Consider the following 23825-nt stretch of genomic DNA (forward strand, 5'->3'; position numbering starts at 1 on the left):
AGTATGAGCAACTATGTCCACAATCATGAATGAACAGGAAATGATGTAGAGCACTTCCTGTTAATTTATAACTGAGGACAAAGAAAGCTTACTATGTCCTCAGTTATTTCCTGACAGCTTCCCTCCTCCCCTGTGTGTCCCCTCTGACCCCCTCTGCCTTTGCTGACAAAGATAAAGGAGAGCAGTGGGGATCGCAGGGGACACAGACCAGTCCCAGCAGGGAGGAGAGAAGCTAGTGATGCGCACCACATTTTCAGATGCATAGCTACACAGCTTGTGTAGCCAGAGCAAAGACAAGACAAGGCTAGAACTTTCACAAACCTGTATCCTGATCCTGTATCCCAGTCCTGCCTAGATCTTATATCCTAGTCTTTACTTGGCACTTTAATCCTTTACCTTTCTTGTATCTTGTATTAGTTTCTGTCTTGTATTTGTTTCCTGTTCCTGTCTTATACCTTGACATCAGTCAGTACTTCTCCTTGTTCCTGGGGGCCAGCTTGTGACATCATCTGATCAGAACAAAGAGTTTCAGTCCTGGGGCATCCAAGTACCCGTAGGCGTGCTTGCCTTATGGGAACGGCGACTGCTAAAGGTGAAACAACTTGTCGCTATTGGCTCTGACAGCGTGCATCCACAGCTGGTCCTGACAGAGAGGACAGAGAAGAGACACTGTCATCCTGTCATCCCATCACTTCCTGTTCATTCATGAGTTTCTGACACTTCAGAGGCTTCTACCCATTCATAACTGCTTCATAGTAAATATTTACTATTTCCAGTTTGTGAATGAATAGGAAGCCTCTGTACTGAGTGCTTTACATACATTCAGAACAGAACAGTGGCTGCAGAAAAAGAGATTGAGGACTCTGTGTCCTCAATTTCTTTTTCTATTTGAAAAGGGAAATGTCAGGGGTTCAGTCGAAGCGAAGTGCTGCTGTATGGGCTATTTACAGGCTATACGGGTCTGCAGAAGCAGATGTCACAGGTGGCTCTGCCAAGTTGTTGTCATTCTTTGACAGCCCACTGGGCTGTCATTACTTGACAACAACTGGGCAGAGCCGGCCACAACTTCACAACATTTTTGGGGGTGGGGTTTCTCCCTAAAATTCCTACCAGACCTAAAGGGCCTGCTATAACTTTGGAGGGGGGGGGGGACCCCACGCACTTCTTTTTTTTTTAACTTGGGGTACCTTCTAACTTTCCTACCAGACCTAAAGGGTCTGTTATGGTTTGGGAGGGGGACCCCACGTTGTTGTTTTTTTATTTTCTTTCCATTAATTTCTTTACTTTTTTTACATTTATTTACATAATTTCTTAAAAATGTTTTTCTTTTGTTTACATTTTTTTCATTCTGCTCGTTACCTCAGGGATAGCGAGCAGAATAGCCATTGTACGGCTGAAATCAGTGCATAGCTGAACGCCATTTGGCTCAGTTAACTTCGGCTCGGCTATTCACTCGGCTTTCCTTCCGCAGTTTAGTGAATAACCCTCATTGTGTTTGCGCCATCATAGCCCTGACCACAACACTTATCTAGGAACATTTCTTTGTAATCGATAAATCAAATGTTTCTTTTTTTAAGCACTAATGAATGGCATGAAATCCAAGATATGCCTCATGCTTGGATCTCTGTCAACAGAAATATATTGAAGAACACGGCTTATCTGATTGACTTTTGAGATATCCTGAGTAGAATCTATAATCAATAAGTCAAGTTGTGCTTTTTAGCACATCAGGCAAAATATTATTTAGAACTTGCTTTAACAAAATATGTTATTTCAACTTGAATCTTTGGACTAATATATTTTACTGTGCTTCGTGCTAATTGTAGAGATTGCTTTAATATGGGATCATACGCAGCTAGCAGCTCCATTATTGCCAGGAAATTTCCACTGAATATTTCTCCAATGTTTTTCTTTGTAGCCCGGAAAAGCTATGTTATTCATAGCCATAGTGAAGGTGACATTAACTATACAGTTAAACATCGTTCCCAAAGATTTTTTTCCTTTCTTAATTGTTTTTCATTTTCCTCATCAACTGTTCCTTAAATTTGCCACTGATCATAAATTATGGAAGAATCTATATGAGTCGGAGATGTTTCATTACTTTGTATTTTTGTTGATATTTTTGAATCCCCTTTGCCTAAGATGGTTTAGAGCCCAGTTTTTTACGATCACTGAATAGCCAGCATGGTTCACAGTACACAGCATTCATGTTAATAGAATTGCAAAACCAGGTAATGGGCCATGCGTTGCTGTTCTTTTGTAATGTTTTACAGCAGAACACCTTTTTGTCTTACTGTTGTCTGTTGAAATGGGCACTGTGGGTCTGCAAGGACCATTTCAGGCTACCCTGAGCAGTTTGAAAGTAAAAGTAGAGGGACAAACTGAGGGACAGACTGAGCTTCCTCTCATTATCATACATAACCTTAAAGTCTTTAACCCTTTGTTAGTGTTCAAATCTTATTTACAACTGATAATGAAATCAACCAGCATAGTACTGGCAGGGTTATTTAGAGAAGTCACACAGTAACATACCACAGCCCCTTTCTTAACATCACATAAGGGGGGGAGGGGGGCTAGGTAGGATTTTTATTCAAGTAAAAAGAAATGTAAGCAAAAATACTTTTTAGGTATGCAATGTGAACATGTAACAAATATAAAGTAGGTGTTATCCCACTTTGGCTGCAAAAAAGGAAATACACTTTAAACCAGCTATGACAGAAGCAAATAAAAAAGCATTTACACAGTACTTTAGATGCAAAATTAACACGTAGGGCCCATTCACACCTTAGAGCTGAGTTAATGTACTAACATGCATTGTGTTAAGAAAGCCCATTTTGAATAGGTTGTCAACACACCACAATGTAGTTGAAAATATGCATAACCCTTTTTCTAAAGAAGTGCACCACAATACATGCACATGCATTGCCTACTACTGTATTACTGCATTGGGGTGCCATGTAAAACTATTGCTAATATGTTTAGTATAATAATCTAAATGATTTGTGATATATTTACATAGATGGAATAAATTCAAACACACCCATGGATGCTTTGCAGTCACGTGATTGCTTGCAAAAAGATTGAAAAAAAGTATCTCCATTGAAATGTATTATAAACTGTATGCTGCAAATATAACAGCAGTGGGGAGGCAATGTTTTAAAGGGGGGTGGGGGTCATTTTATAGCCCTTTCTCGTACTTTAACAATGGATCTGGAAAAAGGGGGTTATAATAACATTGTCACACCAATGAAACTGGGAAAGATTATACCCTTTCCATTCCCACCACCTGTTTCAAGATACAGTGCTTGTGCTGCACTCAAACCTGGGCACACACCACAACCAGTTGTCCTGCAGTGTTCATGTACTAACAAGGAACATGCTGATAGGAGAATAAAACAGAGTGACAGAGATGTGAGCTCATCAGTCTTCTTTCACCGTCCAGTCACAGGCTGGGGGAGGGACAAGACCTGTACTTGTTACTTAAGTGCAGCAGACAATAATCATGTCTCCTACTGAGTGCTGATTGCTGGGCTGTGTAAATTTCTGAACTGGATGGAAAGTAGGGATGCACTGATATCGTTTTCCGGTACCTATATTTTTTTTGGTACTTCCTGATACCGAATACCGATGCCGGAAGTCCCATTAAGGAAGCTGGAAGGTGTGAAATGACTGGCTGCCCGGCTTACTGATTAGCCGGGAAGCCGTGCAGTGTATAATGACTTGCCCCCTGGCTTCCTCACTAGCTGGGATGCCGGCTGCATGCTTCCTCATCACCAGGTGATGAGGAAGCATTAAGCTTGTTTTCTGGCAATCAAAAAGCTGGGGGGCTGGGTAACAACTTGTCGCCTGGCTTCCTCATTGGCCCTGCTTCCTGACCAATCAGGAAGCCGGGCAGCGAGTTAATACACAATAAAATTCATAGTTTCATATTGATGGTTGTCCATAACCGTTACATTGCCCCCTTTATCAGATGTTTGATTGTAATATCATGGATTGTCACCACAATCCTGAAAGGTTTCCACTTCATCGCATTTTCAACCTCATCTCTAAGTTCGCCCTCTTCCAGTAATTTAACCGACTTTTTGAAAACTTTATAGTCTAGTCCAGGGCTCAAAATTTCAAGTCCTGAGCTACTAGCCAGGCCTTAAAAGGTACTCGCCACCAGTTGCCCCACCTAACCCCTACCCTGCCGCGGACTTAACTCCGCCAGGTCAGTGGTGTGACATAGAGTACAGAGATCAGTAACAACGCGGAGTCCAGAGGCCAGCGGTGTGATGCACAGTACTAAGGTCAGCAGTACAGAGGTCAGTAATGTAACTCGGAGTGCAGAGGTCAGCAGTGTTAAGCTGGCCATACACCTTACAAGAAAGTCGTGCGATGGTTGTAAGGTAATTACATTTTTGTACGATCTGCCCATCTTGGACAGGCAGATTGTACTTGTGATCATTGCAAGTCCTCCCCGCTAAGGGGAGGGCTTGCTGATGATTGTAATGCTGAGCGAGCAATGTGCGCTTGCGCACACCAGCCCATGCTGCTTTCGTCTTCTGAGCATGCCACAAACCCGCCGAAAATCGTACGATTTTTGGCAGGTTTTCCAGCTAGCTTGGAAGACGAATGTTGTGCGACCATACAGTAGATGCGGCCACACGCTGCCCTTACACCTGCCGATTATCGTACTTTGCGGGATCACCCGCGATTATCGTACGATAATCGTCAGGTGCATGGGCACCTACACAGAAAAAACAGGGACTTACAGTGCACAGTTGATCTGATTCAGGTGCTCTCTTCCTCTCCTGGTGGGGGTGTTGGGGGGAGGGTCATCAATGCTGCCTTCATGTAACAAGGTGAAGCCTCCAGCAGCGTAGTTGAGCCTCCTTTCAGGTCCCACACTGCAGAAATGTACAGAGGTCAGCAGAATGACGCACAGCACAGAGTTCAGTAATGTAACGCACAGTCCAGAGGTCAGCGGTAAGGAGGTCAGTAATGTAACGCACAGTACAAAGGTCAGCAGTACAGAGGTCAGTAATGTAACACATAGTACAGAGGTCAGTAATAAAGCACAGTTCAAAAGTCAGCAGTGTAAGGCAGAAATAATGCACGGTACAGAAGTCGGCAATAGCGCACAGTGGAGAGGTCAGCGGTGTAAGGCAGAAATATCGCACAGCGCAGCAATCACCAAGAACACACAACGCATCGGTCAGCGAGAACGCACGGCGCAGCGGTCAGCGAGAGCGCACGGCGCATCGGTCAGCAAGAGCGCACGGCGCAGCGGTCAGCAGGAACGCATGGCACAGCGGTCAGCAGTTTAAGGCAGAAATAACAGGGACTTACAGTGCACTGCACATGGCTGGTGTGCCCTTTTCTTCTCCTGGTGTGTGTGTGCGGGGGGGGAGGGGTACAGCGATCTGTCCTGTCCGACGTGAAGCCTCCCTTCAGGTCCCGCACTGTCCTGCCATCAAGCCTATCACAAATCACAGCCATGAAGCCAATCACAGCTGCCATCAAGCCAATCACAAGCCAATGCAGATGACGGACAGCCAGCTGAGCTGAACTTTCTCCCGTCTCTTCTCCTCTTCAGCCACTGCAGCTATAGAGCGGCCGCAGAGGAGAAGAGAAGAGGGAGAGCTGACCGGGTGATCGCCGCTGCTGAAGCGGCGGCAGATTCCTTTCTCATACTGCCCGCGGCGCCCGCCCCCCCTCCCCCGATGAATTTCCACTCGCCCCCACGCAATTTTCACTCGCCAATTGCGAGGGGGCGAGTGGAAATTTTGAGCCCTGGTCTAGTCTATTGAGCTGGTTCGAGTCTTGTACCAAATAGTAATTCTTATTGTCTATGTGATCAATAACCTTACGGGTGAGGTTTCTTTCAAACGAGTTGAGATCTTTAATAACATAAGTAGACATGTGCAATTCGTTTCGTTCCGAATCGAAATTCAGGCGAAATTTCGGAGATTCGCATGTATCCGAATTACAGTTAAAACGAATGCAAACGAATCCGAATTTCCAATTTCCCGAAATTCGTTAGCGGTAGTCTGGATGAAATTTTGTTTATTGGACGAAATTTCGTTGCAGCAAAAAGACATTTCTTTTTTTTAATCTACAGTAGATGAAAAAAAACGCGTGAGGTTCCCCCAAATTCATACCTAAAGGGTCTGGTATGAATTGCGGTGGAACCTCACGCTTTTTTTTTCATCTTCTGCAGACTAAAAAAAACAAACGTTTTTTTCCCCCCTCAAATGTCACTTTGCTGCCACGAACGAATGAAACAAAAACGAAATGAAAACGAAACGAACTTTCGACCGGAATACCGCTAACGAATTTCATCCGAATCCCGAAACAAATTCAATTTCGGACCCGAATCCAAAAAACAAAATAATGCAAAATCAAAACGAAACAAGATGATACAATTTTTTTGCTGGTGCACATCTCTAAACATAAGTGTATTTTCACTTTTGCAGCAAAATTTGGATAATACCTACTTTATATTTGTTACTTGTTCTCATTCACATAGCATAACCTGAAAAAAAACCCCAACAAAATACTGCTTGCGTATTACACGCTCTATTCTGATAGAAGTTTTTCTCTGTTAATGTTAATATTAACATAAGTAACCCTGTCTGTACTGTACTGGCAGATCTCATTATCAGTTTTAAGCTAGAATTACTGTAAATACTGTCTTTCCTACTAAAAGCATTGTATGTTAATCAGAGGAAGTTCATTGTGTCCTTAATGTTTCTATGGTGACAGCCAGAGTTTCCTGCCTCTTTGAAATTGAGAGAGAAGCTTGCAAAGGCCTGCTACAAAAAGACATTTAAAAGGTAGGAAATACTTTTTTAAACTTACTTTTAGATATGCTGTGTACATAGGAACACAAACATATAGAGGGGTTTTCTCAAATTTGACTGCAAAGTGGAAATGCACTTAAAGCCATTTTAACAGTGATTTCTGCACAAAACATTCTTTGGTACCCCAATATTTTTCCCCTTTGTATGTATTTGTATGATTTATTTAGGATATTGGTAGCTTTGCAATAGAGTGTAATCGTTTTAATCCATACACACTATATTTTTATTAAAATTTCTGTGTGGCAACAGCTGACAGCAGGAAGGGCAGATGACAGATGGCCAGAGCAAATGACACAGTAGCAGAGTCAGCCAATGGTCAGTTTAGACAGAGTCTAGGTTCCAGAAAGGTAATCGGAGCAATAACAGACAATAGCAGAGGTAATAGGCTGATGGTCAGGAAAAGCAAAGACAAGATGAGTATGAACACAGTCCAAACAATACACAGGAATAATCCACATTGGGCAGAAGTTGCAGACAAAAAGACTTCTATTCAGAACAGGAGAACAGACAAATCTGTTGAATATGGCATGGGTTGACCTTGCTATAAAGTCCACAAATGACAAAGTAATTATGTACAATAGAGACCTGAGCAGCAGATGGCAAACGTTCAAGGTTGCTTGCTACAGAAATATATCAAGCAACTAAGTACTTAGCTGCATCAATGATGGGGCAATGGTACAGCATGTAGCGCACACTTCCTCAGGTGTCTGGGGGTACTGCTCATCTTAAAAAGTATGCATGTCAATCAGCATCCAACACCAAGAGCAAAGGTATTATTATTTTATTATTATGCTGTTTTTCTGAAAGGTCCTTGTGGATCTGTTGTTGATCTGTTGTTACTACTCTAAATGGTAACAATTTGAACATCAAACTGACGTTAAACATATCCAAGGTTATAAGCATATTCCTAGATGTCACTTTTTAGTGGCTTCCATCTATTTTTGTGAATGCATGCAACAGAAGTCTGTTTTTAACAATAATTGTTAAAAGGGTTTTGGATTTGTTTTTTTTCTGGCTAGCTGGGGTGAATGCTGAAAGATTTGTGTATTGTGTTTGTTCTGCGAAATGCACTTTCCATGTGCACCTTACTTTAAAAAGCTAGTTATAAATTGATTAGAGTGCTTACCATTTTGGTTTTGCCCTACAAAGCATTAATGTCACTTGTGTGATGAAACAACACTGATATGGCACCATAATCCATCGTTAACATCCAAGCCTGCTTAAAGGCATATGGATTTCTACAAGGAACAGATTCAACATTCTGTAAACTAATCGACATTTTTACAATCAAGTTTGAAAAACCTGACATCTGATTGGTGGCCACATTGAACACCACCTCTTTCAATCCATTCAGTTTTTCACAGTACCTCTTTTAGCAATATGCTTAACATTGTCATATTTGAAAAAATCCTATGGGGTTTTTAGATTCCCTCATTAGAATGAGAATGAAAAATTAAAATGAGATTATCCTCATACCATTAATATATTACATAACACTCTACAATTTGCCTTTTAAGAGACTTACTAAGATTCTTGAAAACAGCATTATTCATGATAATATCACAGAGTGAACTAAATGACCTGGTCAGGGATTTATAATTGCCTAAGAGTAAGGCAGAGCTACTGGGCTCCAGATTACAACAGTGGAACCTCTTGCAGAGTGATGTCAGGATCTCCATTTTCTGTGATTGCCAAAAAGATCGGGTTCAGTATTTCATAGTGGAAGGTGATTTGGTTTATTGCAATGATATTGATGACTTAATAACAGCCCTTAACATCACCCACAATCCAGATGAATGCAGATTGTTCATAGATTCATCTAAAACGAGTCTAAAAGTGGTTTTATTTCACAATGGCAATATTTTGCCATCCAATTCTGTCAGGCATGCAGTACACATGAAAGAAACATATGAAAACATGAAACAGCTGCTGAGGTGTATAAAGTATGAGGAACATCAATGTCAGCTCTGTGGTGATTTGAAAGTTGTTGCCCTGTTGCTTGGCCTGCAGGGTGAATACACAAAGTACTGCTGTTTCCTCTGTGAATGAGACAGTCGAGCCAGATATTCTCATTATGTCAAGAGAGACTGGCCATCACTACAGTCCTGGGAGCCAGGAAAGAAACATTTTCAAAATCCAGCTCTTGTTGACTCTCAGAAAATTTTGTTACCACTGTCCCGACCAACTAAGGGATTATTCCGTCAAAACCCCATGTAAATAAAAAAAAATAACCCTTTAGTGCCCCTAGTTTTAAAAATTATTTAAACAGTTTTTAAAAAGAATTTTAAAAAAAGAAAAAAGGTTTAAAAAGTCACATTTAAAAAAAAAAAATACTTTTAATAAAAAAATTATAAGACAAAATAGTGCCAAGGAGGCTATTAAAGTATGGAGACAAACATACCACATTCCAAAATTATTTCACACAAAAATTTTATTTCACTTCTTGTATTTGGTGACCTACAGTATAACTCCCAAAATAAACTGAAATCCCAGACATATGTTATACCCTATAAATCAGGACAAATAAAAGAATGTATTATGAATTACATTAGCTACTCTAATTATGTACACATTATTATTGCCAAAATCGTGAAAAAAATGTTTTTCATAAAATTTTTTAATACTATTTTTTTAAAAATAAGAATTTATATATGCATATGTCACATCATTAAAGCCCATTTTGTCCTTTATAAAACGGTATATAATATATGAATGTGCAATGAATGAGAAGGATGGAAATTATGGTTAAACAAACACTTAGCAAAAGTGAACAAATTGCTCCGGTCCCCAGGAACGAAAACCTTTTCTGAAGCTGTGTCACTCAGGGGTTAAAAAGTGTGCTAGGCTCATTACAATATTGATTTTTTTAAAAGTGTAAGTGTCCTTTATCTTTCATAGGAAGAATACATTCGAAAGTTGCCTTAATGAGGAAGAGAAACCTAAGCCTACACCGAAAATTACTTTGTTCATGTTCACGCATTTAGTAGTGTTAAAAAATCCTCTTGGAGCCAGATCTAATATAATGTTTTTACTGAAAAAATGAATTATACAGTCATGACTGTGTTTTTGTGAATATGATGAAAAATCAAAATCAAATACATAATCTTGGCTTACAAAAATATATATTGATACAGACTAAAATATTTAAAAAATAATTAAATAAATTCCATTATGTTCCAGAAGCTTTCTGTTCCTGTCACCCTACCCTATACATTCTTCTCCTTCCCATACTGCCCGCTTTTATACCTCCTCACTCCTCTCCTAAATACACTGGTCACTGTCATACCCACTACACTACCCTCCTGAACATACTGCCTGCTGCCATACCCTCTCAACTCCTCTCTTGCACATACTGCCAACTGTCATACACCCTACACTCCTCATATGCACATTCTACCCTCTGTCGTACCCTCTGCACTCCTTTCCTGCAGATATTGCCACTTGTCACACCCTCTGCACTCCTTTCCTGCAGATATTGCCACTTGTTGCACCCTCTGCACTCCTTTTCTGCAAATATTGTCCACTGTCCTACCTTCTGCATTTCTTTTTTTTTTTTTCTTTCTTTCTTTTTTAAGCCCGTGGACGTGCATCTAAACAAACTTCCCCCTGTGAACAAAAAAAGTGAACCGTGAAATCACAGCACACAAAAACGTGCACAAGGGTGCAATGTCCTTCCAAAGAAGGGACCTACTTCCCGACCCCCCGGGGCGCAAGGCTCCTGAAAGGGGTTGAGATACTTTGGACCACCAACCCGAAGGCCGATGGTCCATTTCCTTTGGGGACCTGCCGAAACAGGTCCCCCACAGTACTTGGCAAGGGGGCTCTCCCGAAGAGAGACCCCCTTCTTGGGTGGGAGGAGACAGAGAACCCCCTACGAGGCACAGAATCTCCTCCCAGCATCAGGAATAGGCCCCGAAGAAACCTGCACCTTTCGCATCTGTGGGTCAAAATTTAAAATAAAAAAGTGCCAATCGTGCATATAGTGCTTAAATAAATCTAAAGTGCCAGTGCACCACGCTGACAGGCCTTAGGGGCCGGAGTGCAAAAATATTGCCCCGGACTAGCCATAAGGCCTGTCCAAGAGGCGTTGTGCAGAAAAAGCAATATGGTGTGTGACCGAGTGCTGCAGTGAGTCATGTGGGGTCCCATACCCAAGTGACTTTCTGAGCACCCCTGGGACACCACCCCCAGGGGGCACAACACCATGGGCTTCTGCCGCCCCCGAACCCTCGAGCCAGACCAAGCTTCGCATCTGTTCAGTCAGAAAGCCATGTACTGAGCGGTTCCCCTCTCACAGGAAGCCGCCCCACACGCTCTTTCACTCCAGCGAGTACTAAGTAACCATCCCCCGCAAGGACGGTTCTTTTCCCCACCGAAAACTGATAAGAACAGATACTACACTTGATCTTAGCCAAAAGGCCGAGAAGCGATGCCTTCTGCATTTTTTTTTCTGTACATACTGCTCACAGTCATATGCTCCACACTCCTCTTCTGCATATAAAGCCTGCTGTCTTACCCTCTGCACTTCTCTTTTGTACATACTGCCCACCAATATGCCATCTGCACTCATCTTCTGCACATAGTACCCACTGTCATACCATCTGCACTCCTCTTCTGCACAAACTGCCCACCGTCATACCCTCTGCACAGCACTTCTGCAGATACTGCCCACTGACATACCCTCAGCACTGTAAAATGCCCAACCTTGCCCATTCTGGCAAACTTTTTCTAGGAATTCTAAAGAACCGTGGCAGTAAAATGTTGGATATGTGACCATTATATCTTTTTGCACTTCCTGATCCCTCCATCATATGCATAAACATGCACAATAAGCTTCACCAAGTGAACATCTTTTTGGGTAGATTTGTGATCAAAAAATCTTTTGGTGGTTGGATTGCTGCTGTAAGTGTGATCACCATCATATGTCCTATTATTAAAAGATGAAAGAAAGCATGGATTCACAGATGAGCATCAACTATTTACTCCTGCAATAATTCTATTGTGCACTGCTTAACAAGATAATGATGATTTGAATAACATAGACAAACTGGGGCGGGAAAGGATCAATTCTGAAATGAAATGTATATTTGATGCTGTTACAAATTATAAATAACTGCACTTTCTTATGTGAAATGCCCTAGGCCCAAATGACTCTGGGCAATACATCTTATTTGGACTTACTTTTTGGATTAAGATAACATATATCTCTAATTTCCTGTTAAACCAGATGAGTTTATTTATCCCAAGGTCTGTCAGTTTACTTGCTGTTAATTGAAATGAACAGGCTTACCGTTTGAGAAAATATTCAGAAATCTCCTCTGGGGAGCTACATAAAAACAAATGAATAGAGCAAACCTGATTAAGCTGGCCTTTTGTCAGATATTAACGATTTTTTACTTAGCTTTCTGCAAAATATAGCTTTAACGTGGTTTACTTTACTGCAGCTAATCAGCTCTAGTCCAAGCTAAATTAGGAATCTTTGATAATCAGCTAATAAAAGAGTCTAATAGAAGCGGGGCAAAAGGAAACATAATTAATCTGGTTTCTCATTCCAATACCTTGTTAATCCTTTTGTGTACAAGTGCAACATTAACCCAGCATGTGGCTTAACCCCTTCGTGACGGGAGACGTACACTGTACGTCCCGCCGCAAAGGGACCAAATGACTCGTCACGTACACTGTACGTGATTAGTTATTTGCTGCATTAGAGGGCTGGTAACCGCTGAGAATCAGCGGTTACCATTCATTAATGGATGCCTCAGTATAGAGGCATTCATAAATGAAAGGGTTAACCTTTTTCAGATACCTTAATATCGGGTGTCTGAGAGTCAAAGCAGAGTGGGCAAACATGCCGGCAAAAGCCGGCATTCTGACAGCTCGTATAGATCTTTCCCTTTTAAGGAATAGATACATAATGTATCTATTCCGGAAAGAAGAATATTTCAGTTTTCTGATCGTGGTTGGAACGTTCAGAAAACCTTTAGTGACAGCTGAATCCTGAACTGCTGCATGATCAGTGTCACTAACTTATTATTGGCTGTTCTGAAGTTTGAAACAGCCTGATAATAACCAAAAATGTATTAATTTATCAAGCAGTAATAGTGAGATTAATTCAATGACTGCTTGATATAATTAAATAAATAAAATACAAAGTTTTAAAGTTTTAAAAAAATAGTGAAAAGTGTCAAAAAAATAAAAATAGTGAAAAGTGTAAAGAAAAAAAAGTGTCAAAAAATAAAAGGACAAATAAATGAATGTATTTATTGCATTTTTTTTTTAGCTGTGCTGGTTTTGTAAAAAAATGCTACAAATTAAAACTGGGAAAAAAGGTTTTTTTAAAAATTTTTCCTCTTTTTTTTTATATTTTATTTGTCCTAAGTGAGGCGTTAGACACACATATGTGATATAAATATGTAGCCCTATCTGTCCTCTAAAAAACAATATATATGTGTGGGTGCACTTTGTAAGAAAGTATATTACTGACGTGGAAGAATCACACAGCAAAAATGTCAAAAGTGTGTCAGTCATTTACGAACAGAAACAAAAAACAAGCTCAGTCATGAAGGGGTTAAAGCAAACCTACAATTATGCTATGCAGCCAGCTTGGGAACTACTGTATCTCTATGAGCATCCTTTGGCTGTCAGTACATCATGGCTATCTTTTTGAATTCAGAGCTCTACAATATCCCATATCCCACAGTGCAGTGATCTGAGCCTTTCCTAAAGGTCTGTATTGTGGCTGGGGAGGTGTGTGTGAGAGTGTGTGTAGGGGAGGGAGGTGGGGCATAGAGCTACTGATTTCAGGTATGTGCATGCACTTCTTGGTGCCTGCTTTTGTTCCTAAAATTGTTATCACATTGTTTTGCTACAGGTATACTTTAAGGGGCTGATGTATAAAACTCTCCCCAGCATATAGCTTTTATATATCAGCCCCTAAATCTTAATGTTCGGGGAAAAACAGTTGCCAAAACAGATACACCTGCCTCTTTGTTTTAGAAATTCTTCACAAAAATAGAGCTTCCGTTTTGATATGCACCAAAATGGTTACATTGTGTATGTATATGTCTATGTCATGATGTAGATGTCTTTTCATCTAACTGCAGACAGCCGTACTTCAAAGCAGAAACATGGTAGACATATGTGTCTTCTAACAGTGTTTTGTCAGGGCAAAAAAAGATGTATAGTACATTTCTGCTATACATGCACATGTCCCATGTTGTATCCCTTTAAATATCACACAAATACATGTTAATGTACCAAAAATGGGCACAGCTACTATGTCCTGTTGTGAGCTGACAACACACAGGCTTTTTGTAAATTGAGTGGTGTCAGCCCTGTTCATGTGTACTTTTGCTAAACTACTCAAACTGTCCCCTATCCTATTGTACACTAAATAAACACTTAATGCTTTGTAGTCCCAAGATAAGAAATGGAAAGGAATAATTGAGATAACATAGCTTGTAAAACAAAACAACAAAAAAGGTTAAAAAAAACCTGACATTTCAGAGACACTGTGGTTCCCTTTCCCATGGTGTCATAATACAAGCTACTGTATGTTTTATGGCAATGTAGATCTGTCATTTCTGGTGTTCTGTCCATTTGTACTATGTGGATTTTCACAGTATCACCATAGGCCGTGCACCCTCTATTAGGCATGGAAAGGTTGGATGGATTGTTTTCTCAGCTCTGAATTTTTGACATTTTTTTTTTTTTACACATATAGAACAGATATAACAAAATATATTTACAAACTTTTATACTTAACAGACCAAAAGCTAATAAGAGAAGTTAATTAGGGTTTGCATACACTACTGTACATCACTGAACATGGCAGTGCATTGCAGTTTGGCTGTGTACACTATTAATTATACTTTAGATCTTTTGTTATAAAGTGTAGAAGGTTTTTTTTTCAATCTTATGGTGTGCTGTAAGTTTACTGTGTCATGCAATATCATGCAACATGCTGTGTAGTGTTGTGGATAATTCCTTTGTTAAGTACTCTCCATGGTCCTGAAAGTGTGTGAAATTACTCTTGTAATGTTATGAAATGTACACTGGGCCTGTTCATACTTCTAGTGGAGGTTTGGGATATGAAGAGTTGTTTTTCTATGTAACATTCTTGTGCCTTTCTCCCTCTGAACTGCTAGAGGGATCTTTTGCCCCACTTTCATGCTCCGCTGTTGCAGGATTTACTAAAAAATAAACGTAACCCTCGATTTACGCCAGGGTTAGGTTCCAGAAGGAATGGTTGCAAATAGAAACCAATGCAAATTGAAACCCAGTGTATAATGTAAGTCCATGGGAAGCGAGGGAGTTAGATTCCTGGCCTCTCTAAAAAATGACATAATACACTATATTTTACGATTTGAAATGAATGTTATGAATGATCCAAGGGTCCCCCTAGCGTGGCTCTATGTGCCTCCGTATCTCTAAATGAACTTCTGTGCCTCCATATCTCCAAGTGCACCCATGTGCTCTTCTGTATCTCCAAGTGTACCCCTGTGCTCCTCCAGATAAAAACAATGGGAGTGGTGAGCGCACAACAGGTGTGGACAGTATGGAATAACCTTAAATAGCTTTAAAAAAACTTTAAAAGCACTTTCTTAAAAAAACTTTTTTAAAAAAACTTTTTTTATTTTATATATATAATTAATACCCCTGTTCTCCTCCGTATCTCCAAGTGTACCCCTGTTCTCCTCCGTATCTTCAAGTGTACCCCTGTGCTCTTCTGTATCTCCAAGTGTACCCCTGTGCTCCTCCATATCTCCAAGTGTACCCTTGTGCTACTCCATATCTTCAAGTGTACCCCTGTGCTCCTCCATATCTTCAAGTGTACCCCTGTTCTCCTACATATCTTCAAGTGTACCCTGTGCTCCTCCATATCTCCAAGTGTACCCCTGTGCTCCTCTGTATCTCACAGGCGCAAATCGAGGGCTACATGTACTTTATGCCTATTTGAAAACATCTTTATTTGAAATATAGACAACGCTCTCCCCTTTCAGCATTGTATTAGAATGAATTCACAATAATCCAAAAGGGTCTTGAGACTTCATACCTCAAGCATCTTTGTTTAAAGAAGAACTCCAAGCAATTAAAATCTTAACCCTTGAAGTGGGGCTACCCCCGCACTGCATGGGTTAAGTGCTAACTTTTCCTAGGGAGCTAAAATAACAAAGATACTGTATACTTACCCAAACCACGTTTCCTGCTGGCTCCTAGACGGGTCCCTTCAGCCTGTCTCCTGCTCCACTGTAGTGATGGAATGTCCCTCTGCGTCTTCACGTTCAATACACTGTGTATAGGACGTTATAACTCACAGGATCTTAGACCGCTGGAGCGGAGGGGGAGAGAGGCTGTAGGGAGCAGTGTAGTAGCTAGCTGGGATCATGGTTCGGGTGCGTATATCTCTGTTATTTTAGCTCTCTAGACAAAATGAGCACTTAACCTTTGCAGTGCGCAATATTTTGTTTGCCCAGAGTTCTTCTTTTATATTCTGGTTTAAAATTAAATTTGGAAGTGCAAAGTTCCCACATGTTTGAGCTGTGGAGCATTCCATTCTACATTGGCTGATTTAACGTTGACTCTGTAAGTAAATGTTATATGTCAAGGTTAAGCAACCTTGCTGGAACTACAAATCCAATCATGCTCTGGGTGTCATGGAGTCTGTCAGAGTCTGCAGTGCCTCATGTGACAATCTACTTGTCCCAAAAAAAAATTGTTTTAATCAAAACCGTATTTAACCGTGCTTAATAGCACTTCTCTCTGGTCAGGGTGGTCGTCATCAACAATCCTTGCAGTCTGTAAACTTCTTTCCACTATTGGTACTGTTCGCCAAAAGGCAAGTATAGCGGGCTGGGAGGTGGGCGAAGAGAGGGGGCCAGATTTAAACGGGTAATTCCATTTTCCCAAATTACCTAGGAAAGTGAATGTTTTTATAACTTTATTTTTTATTTTAACTTAAGTTTATTAAGCCCCTATGTGATAGTTTGGAGGTGACAGGTTCTCTTTATGGAACCTGCCCTCCAACATAGAACAGATTTTCTGTGCAGTTTCTGAGAGCTGAGACAGGTGGCGCTGTGATTACAGTGCTCCGGTCTCACTGATCACAGAGAGCAGAGCGGAGAACGGATGTTTTTTTCGCTCTGCTCTCCATGCTGAGCTCATTTGCCGTGGTCCTAGGTCCCACATGAATATTGGCCCTAGAATTATTGCTCTTACTCTGGCACATGCGGCATTACCTAACATGTGTAGTGTGATCATCACTCTTGTATGTAGGCGCCCCCCGATACATGTGCACTCACGGGAGCGGGGACTTTTTTTTTATCTTATTTTTTCTTTAACTTTTTTTTTCACTTTACAAGCCCCTTCTGTGATAGCATACTAGTGGTGACTTTTTAGACAGCTGAGTGACCGGAGTAATGCTTCTGGTCCCATTCAGCTAGGCGTCTCCTTCCCCACCTCCTGCTGACACCTGAGATGCTGGTTCCAGACTCGCAGGAGGGGCAGGGGAGTCCGGAATGCAAGGAGGTGGATGTCAAAATGTTCTTCTCTTCCTTCTTTATGCTTCCCCTGCCTCCTTATTTTGTATTCAATGCCCTCCAATTGCACTCAAGGCTACTACCAGCCCCCTTGATTGTTGCAGTGCTCCCCCGCCCCCCAGGGTTGGTATCACCCAGGTTGGGAAGCACTGCACTAACACATGCACGGTGCAATACTTTAACACAAAGGTACAGTATATAGCCAGCCTAAAATCCTGATTATATACATCTCTCTACTGCAGGCAAAGCAATACAGATTTTTTAACTCTGTAATTGAAAAGAAGGAAATTACATTATGCAGATCTGTTGAGCTGCATAATGTAATTTCCTTCTTTTCAATTACAGAGCTAATTTTTATAGCTATGAAACAGGCGGAAAAAAAGATGATGGAATTTAAAAAGGTTTTATGAAATGGAATTGTGAATGGGCTGAAGTATAATGCTAGATCTGATGTCAGATAGATTAGAGTTGGGCTCTATCAAATGGAGCTTGCTGACTGGAGGAGAAGGCACAAAGATTACATAATCGGTGAGCTGCAATATCATTACTTTCCATCTGTTTTCTGGGACTTTATGCCCCATCATTCTTAGCAGTGGCGGACCTAAGGAACAAAGGGCCCTGGTGCAAGATTTTTTTGGGGGCCCCCTCGGCTTTTATAATGCCTGCACTTGCCACTTGAAAGCCGCACTGACCACCTGAAAGCCCGCACTGGCCACCTGAGAGCCCGCACTGGCCACCTGAGAGCAGAAAATCAAGTTCAGGGTCCCACTGATTTAATTATATATTACAATGTAATAATAATAGAAATAAAGTGGGCAGTGGTCAGTAAAGCACCTGGACTTTTCTACTATGAAGTCATTCTGTTGTCATAGATGCAGTATTGTCCTACTGAAATATGTAAGACCTTCTCTGAAAAAGAAGTTGTCTGAATGGGAGCATATGTTGCTCTAAAACCTGGATATATCTTTCAGCATTGATGGTACCTTTTCAGATGTGCCAGCTGCCCATTCAAATACGCACCAATGCACCCCCATACCATCAGAGATTCAGGCTTTTGAACTGAGTGCTGATAACAAGCCGGAAGATCCCTCTCCTCTTTAGTCCGGGAAACATGGCACCCATGGTTGCCAAAAACATTATAATATTTTGATTTGTCTGACCACAGAACAGTTTTCCACTTTGCGACAGACCATTTTAAATGAACTTTGGCCCAGAGAAGATGGTGGTGTTTCTGGATCATGTTCAGATATGGCTCCTCTGCCATCAGTATCCCCCCCTAAAACCAGGAAATTCGGGGAACGGAGGATCGCTTCGGGACCGGTGGCAGGGACGAGCGTCGCTGACAGGTAAGTGTGGGAGGAACTGGGGAGAAAAAGGTACTGGCCGTTTTTTTCCCCAAATGCAGAGAATGGAACAAGTTAAACAAAGCCCAGACCTTAATACTACTTTTACTAGCATTTTTGGACAGCACAGAGAACTGTTTTTTGTGATTTTTGGAAGTATTCCTGAGCCCATGCAGTGATGTCCATCACAGAATCATGCCTGTTTTTAATGCAGGGCCGCCTGAGGGCCTGAAGATGATGGGCATCCAATATTGCGTTTCGGCCTTGTCCCTTGTGCACAGAGATTTCTCCAGATTTTTTTAATCTTTTGATGATTTTATGTACTGTAGATGATGATATATTTAAAGTATTTGCAATTTTACACTGAGGAACATATTCTGAAATTTTTAAACAATTTTTAGATGCAGCTTTTCACAGGACGGTGAACCTCTGCCCAGCTTTACTTCTGAGACACTCTGACTCTCTAATATGCTCTTTTTATCCCGAATCATGTTAATGGATTTTTGCCAATTTACCTAATTAGTTACAAAATGTTCTTCCAGCTCTTCCTTGTTAGTACCACTTACTTTGCCAGCTTTTTGTTGCCCTGTCCCAACTTTTTTGAGACATGTTGCTGCCATCAATTTCAAAATTATTTTTCTTAAAATGGTCCATTTTCTCAGTTTAAACATTTGATATGTTTTCTATTTTCTATTGTGAATAAAATATGGGTTTATAAGATTTGCAAAGACATTGCATTCTGTTTTTATGTAAATTTTACAGAGCGTCCCAACTTTTTTGGAATTGGGGTTATACTACATAATCCTTTTGCAATTCCCACCTGTGTTCTCCATATCTAGCATCGTAAATTGCTACAATTTATTTGGAGTAAATCGAAACCAGAATCTCTAAATATATTAAGTTTTCCCCTATACTGCATGCCTGACATACAGTTGTGTATGTACCCAATGTCCCCAATTACTATCTGGCTGTTAAGATAGCCCCCCTATCTTGTCTTCACATGTCTTCCGACCTTTCTTTACTGCCCGTGGCTCTCTCCACTTGCATGTCCTAAACATCTAAACTCCATTCTGCGTCACACCCTTCATCTATGGGACTCTCTGGGCATTTCCTTTCCCCCCTATTTCTCCTTGGCTGGGATAAACTTGCTCAGTTTTGCTTGTGGGCAGAGCATGCCTTTCATGATGTTTTTTTATATATTTACTCTCTTCTTTCTCAAAACCTTTCAGCAACTTGGGGAGCCCTCGCGGAAACAAATGAGACATTTGGTAATTTCTTTGACTTGTTATATAAATGTATACGGATGCTTTTACACACTAATCTTCCCAAAAAACGCATGAAGCGTTGCTCAATAAACCCATCCCTACTCTGTTTTGTATGGAGTGGATGCTTGTCCAATACATTTTCTGAGGCAGTTAAAATAGGTTGACTAGCATAATGATTAATTAAAAATTTACTGTGATGTTATCAGACACAAATGCTAGGTTCGTTTTGATTTGGCAACCCTGGGTCTCTTATTCTCAGTCCTTGAGATTTGATACTTCATTTCTTAATGATACCTTCATTCCACTTTCTATTTCCTACCCCCTCCTTTTCTCTTTATGTCCATCTCTAGTCTGGGCTTCTCTCTCTAGTCTCTTCTGAGGTTAGTGCTCCCACCTTCCTGTGCTCGCTTTTCTCTACTACAAAGGCTCAAATGCACGCAAGCTGCATGCTCTATAATTATTACTGTCAAGCCCTTTGACAGTTGGACCCTCATTGAAGGCACCTGAATGCGGACCTTTTGACGTTCATGGACTTGTTTTGTATTTTTTTTACCTTGATGTACTGATTCTTCTATAATATACTTGTTTGTTTATGCTTTGTGAAACTTCTTCACAGACTGTCCTACTCTCAGGGAATCAATTTTGCCATCTGGAAGATATGATACTCCATGTAATGAAAAAAAGAAAATAAAATGTTTAAAGGTTGTATACTCAAACTACAGTATATCCTTTTCCCAATTAACTTCTTGTAAAGTAAACAAATTATTTTAGAAAATGGTAAGAAACTGTTAGTGTCTAGAATTAGTTTTCATTTTTAGGCTAGAGATCTTGGCTTAGGAAATCTTGCTTATTTCCTATGTGTCCCTATGCTACAAATTGCCCATTATACTAAAGCACTGAACCATCCCCAAGTCTGATTTAATAACACTTTACCTACCTGTAAACATTAAAAACTAACTGTGCCTAACACTGAAAATAGATGCCCTAACTGAATGGAATTTCGTTTATTATTGTTTGCCCTCACTAACCAATGCCACTTTTTTCAAATTAAATACTTGTTTTCACCTTTTTTGCATCCTGTTTTGCATCTCAATTCTGCTGATTTCCTACTGCCTCTATGAAGACACTTCCTGTCTGCATGCATGGACTTCCGTGATGGCTGCATGACATTTCTCAGGGTGGTTTTCCTGATGATGACAACAGGTTGAACTCAATGAGTTGTAGATTAAAACTTGAACTTGTGTTGATGGACTTATGTCTTTTTTCAACCTAACCATGTAGCTATATAAATATCTGTGTAACATGTGTTTAAACAGCCACTTGTAGTCTTCATTAGAAAACAAGGTAGACAGGTAAGCCGGCAAAACTTTAGTTTAGTTTCCTTTCCTTTCGAATGTTTCGTTTTATTTTTTCGGAATTCGGTTTTGAATGTCAATTAGTTTCGTCATTCAAAATTGGATGAATCTGATTTTTTGTTCGGATGAGTTAAATGATAAAATGTGTTGCAAAAAAGTGACATTAAATGTTTACTTTGTTTCTTTTTAACTTTTGACACTCCACAGAAACAAAAAACAGTGGGCGGTTCCACTGGCAATTTATACTAGACCCTTTAGGAATTTTAGAGGTGACCCCAATGCCAAAAAAAAGAAAGAAAAAAAATAGGGTCCCTCCTAAAATCCCATACCAGACCCTTAATCTGGGCAGCAGCCTGGTAGGGCAGGAAATGAGGGGGAAGAGCGAGCGCTTTCCCCACTCCCTCCACATACCAGGCCACATGCACTCGGCATTGGGAGGGTGCTTTTGGAGGGGGGGGGATCCCCTGGAAATGCACCGTGTCCCCATGCCGATGGTTATGAATTGATTAGTGCGTTTGCCATTTGTATTGCTTGTGTTAGGAAGGTATGGCTGCTGCCCATAGCACAAGTATTGCACGGATTGCTGCACGCGCTGTTGCACATGGATACGCACATAGTAACTGATCAGCTGTGCGTGCATTCGCATAGGCACATTCCAATAGGTTGGGCGCGGCGTGCACATGTGTACATGAAAGCTTCTGTTGCATCTGTTGGAGCCAGGCAGCCTATTTAAGCATGAGAGTAGCAACTGCTAGTTGCTGGAAGATGATCAGCTGTATCCTGTATCTGTGTTTCTTGCTACTGAGATCTTGGATTTGACCCGGCTTGGCCCTGATTCCTGCTTGTCTGCTGCCTGCCTTCTAACCCCTACCTGTCTGACTATTCTTCTGCCTCCTGATTCGGCCCTGACTGTCTGTATGGTTCTGACCCGGCTTCCCTGTGATCACGTCTCTGCTTTATGCTCCTGCACCTCATTGCATGTCATTTACTGACCCGGCCCATGTCACTTTGATTCTATCTGCTCTACTGCCATCAGGCCTACTGCTGATCATCTGGTTCTGGAGTATCCTGCATCCAGTTACCTGCATCATCTCACCAACACCAGCGGGTCTTCATCATCTACAGGCACTGGTGCTCCTCTGCGTTCCGTGCACTACCCGTGCCATCTTCAGGGGTGCACTGATGGGAGTTGCAAGAGTGAGCCTCCCTCATCACTTCAGGTCATACCAGGTACGTGACAGCTTGTGTGTGTGTGTGGAGACACACACAGCTTACTAGCACAAACAAGGGTGGTTCCATAAGACCCTGCAAAGAAAAGGAACCACCCTAAAAGGGTCAGTGCTCAGGGGACCAGCTGATTCTGCAGAAAACTAAAACTTTTAAATATCAAGCAGCAGCATGAATTGTAAATTATTTAATCAACATGTAAAATAGCTTAAAATCCTTTTAACTTTAGTATCACTTAAAACTCTTCATGACAATTTAGGTTTTCAAAGGCATATTCAGTAAAAACAGTTGAACAAAAGTTCAATGGCATAGCTTTGGAGAAAACGTAAAAGCCTCATTCATGAGAGATAATAATTTAGTAATATCTTGTTTTGGATAAACAAATATTTCTTCTGATACATATGAACTGTATTGAACCAGTCTCCTATCACCCAGAGGCACCATTAAAAATCAACTTTCATACCAGTTAGCCTTGTAAAGAACAATTCTGAAATATCTTTTGTAGTTTCCGAAACAAAGCCCATATCAAATCGGAATTTTATTTCTACTCTATGTATTTAGCAATTACAACTCAACTCATAAGAAAGGCTTGATATAATTAATATAAACAAATACTACTAATGTTTGCTTTCATCAGGATATCTATGGTCAAAAACTAACAATAAATAAGTATTTCTATATTGAATTTCCATAATTACAATCCCACTCCAAATAACCATATTGGTCTAGAAGTTTGTAAACTTACTTAATAAAGATGTCCATAGGAAGTATTTCCTCAATGCACAATTTCACTCAGCCATCTGAACTACAACTCAACCTCTGAACAACATTATCATTGCTTGCTTGAAGCAATGTATTATGAGATATGTATTCTTAAGAAATCAAAATGCATTACATCAAGCAGCAGGGAAAAAGATACAAAGCACACTGGGAATGCAGGAAGTTGTTGAAAGTGATGGGCAGAAGGAAGGCAGCACTCACTACATAAAAGGTTTTTTTTCAAGTGAGCTTTGATTGTGTTGTGCATATACATTTCAAAGTGCAGGTATGAATCTCCTGCTATCACCATTACCAGTGGGCTCAAATTATGATACCATATTGTGATATAGGAGACAAACACACACACACACACACACCAAAGTCTGCTATCAGTTGGTCTGAATTATTAATGTGCATTGAGTTTTTAATAGGATGAAACAGAGCGGGAAAGGGAAGGGAGGGGGGGGGGGGGGGGGGTGTATTTTTTGCAGCG

This window comes from Nanorana parkeri, unplaced genomic scaffold (genome assembly GCF_000935625.1).
Source record: "Nanorana parkeri isolate BGI_ZX_2015 unplaced genomic scaffold, ASM93562v1 scaffold1485, whole genome shotgun sequence".
Taxonomy (NCBI): domain Eukaryota; kingdom Metazoa; phylum Chordata; class Amphibia; order Anura; family Dicroglossidae; genus Nanorana; species Nanorana parkeri.